Source organism: Tarenaya hassleriana, unplaced genomic scaffold (genome assembly GCF_000463585.1).
Source record: "Tarenaya hassleriana unplaced genomic scaffold, ASM46358v1 Cleome229, whole genome shotgun sequence".
NCBI classification, from domain to species: domain Eukaryota; kingdom Viridiplantae; phylum Streptophyta; class Magnoliopsida; order Brassicales; family Cleomaceae; genus Tarenaya; species Tarenaya hassleriana.
This window is the reverse complement of record NW_010965619.1, coordinates 57,751-59,791: the sequence shown is the minus strand read 5'-3', so window position 1 is coordinate 59,791 and position 2,041 is coordinate 57,751. Positions and strand designations below refer to the sequence as shown.

At 41.2% G+C, this 2,041-nt stretch overlaps 1 pseudogene; it reads left to right on the top strand.

The window, feature by feature from the left end:
* LOC104815206 overlaps positions 1–2,041 on the top strand; it is an 84,985-nt pseudogene that overhangs the window by 63,161 nt on the left and 19,783 nt on the right.

The following is a 2,041-nucleotide window of genomic DNA, read 5'->3' as shown; positions in this document are numbered from 1 at the left end:
CATTTTCCTCATATATTAATCATAAACGTGAGGTTATTTGTTCTAAGTGTAGGGACCAAGATCATTTGGTACGAGAATGTCCCAACCAACGAGAAATCATCAAGGATGACGGGGAATCAAAGTCCATAGTTGATGATGTGGTAAAGCTTGAAGATACGTATGAGGTTATGTTCAAGAAAGAAATAGAGTACGTGAACGAAGAGAAAGAGGAACCGGTCGAAGATCCCGACCTCATGATAAAAGAAGTACCCAAAAGTGCTGCGAATGCAAACGGAGAGATACATGGCATCAAGAAAGAGGCATTCGAAGTCAAGAAAATCATTGAGGACTCCAACAACACAAAAGTGATGGAAATCAATGAAGAAGCCGATAAAACCATGAGATCTTCTTCATTGTCGTCGATTCTCAAGTAAGCAAGGAGTTGTTCAAATTCTCCAAAATAGTCCTCAACCGTCTTGTCTCCCTGCACGATGTTGTCAAATCTATATTGTAATTCACGAAGATAATGTCGAGATACATACCTTTTTCGTATGAGTATTTTCATCTCCTTCCAAGTGGAAACCGGATCATAATGTGCACGGCGTCGATTGCTTTCTTCTCGTTCCCACCATGTGATGGCATCTTCGGCAAGATGGGCAGCCGCATAGTGAATCTTCCTTCTGTTCGTCAAGGAATAACATTCGAAATTGGCATCCATTTGGCGCTCCCACTCGAGATATTCCTTGGGATCTTTCTTTCCAGTAAACACGAAAGGTTTGAACTTTGGATCAGCCCTCTCATCACGTGTTGGTCGACGATATTCTCGGTCATATGGATCCTTGAATCGGCCATCATCGAGGGGTTCATGGTGAGGCCTCTTTAGATTTTTAGGCATGGTTCTCTTCCCCTCACTTTGTTTGTTTAGCTCCCTAGCAAATTCCACGGGTTCGCTCACCTCCTCAAGTCGTGTGAGACGATCTTGAATTTGCTGGATCATCCTATAAACCGAACTGTCACTGGATACGTTTGCCATCGATACTGAGAAAGCAAGCCATGGTATATGCAAGTAACAAAACGTGCAGCACTAAGTCCGAACAAATATAGCAGAAACGTTCAACGTGCAACAATGTCATGTACAAGCTACAACGTGCACTTCACGCAACAAGTAACGTTTTGGTTCCTAAATAGTTTCAGAAGTACTTAGATGTTTTCAATCTGTTTCTAAGCTCAATTATGGAACACAAAAAGTCTCTCAACTAACAATTTACCCAGATTCGTGCTTGGTACCTCTTGCCAAAAGAACAATTCGGAAACGAACAACAACCACTCAACAATACGATCGGTAATGACACAAATGCAAACAGATTTCGAAATGATCAAAGTGAATGAAAGGAACAATACAACCGTGGGGGAAGGCTGTGATTCAGGACGCCGAAGAGCCTTTCCAAGTCGTGACCCTAATCGATCTCCTGCAAGACACGAAATAGGTTGTTAAGTTTGATTGCAATGAGATGTAATCGTCGGATGTTCTTCAGTCAGATTACGAGCATTGTTTCGAGGTGTAAAAATTGCAATTTCAAGCAAAGAGACCTATGATTGGATTTGTCTTTGAAAGATGTAATCCATTTGGAAAGTTCGCATTTGTTGCTCAAGATTCATAACATACTCATCAAAATATGAATCATACACAAGAATAAAAGTAGGAACGAAATTACCGGTTGCTCCAAGTTTTTGACTTATGATGCAAGTGCGGTCGTTGGTGATGTCATTCGTCATCGTCGAAGGTTTGCTTACACCCTTGAAGCCATCATTTTTCTTCTTGGACGTGACTTTTATTTGCTTAAACCAATCCAATCGTATCATTCCTATCTCCCGTTTGACTTCGTTCAAGTTCTTGCCTACTATCACATTCTCCGATTTATCGGCTTCTTCATTGATTTCCATCACTTTTGTGTTGTTGGAGTCCTCAATGATTTTCTTGACTTCGAATGCCTCTTTCTTGATGCCATGTATCTCTCCGTTTGCATTCGCAGCACTTTTGGGTACTTCTTTTATCATGAGG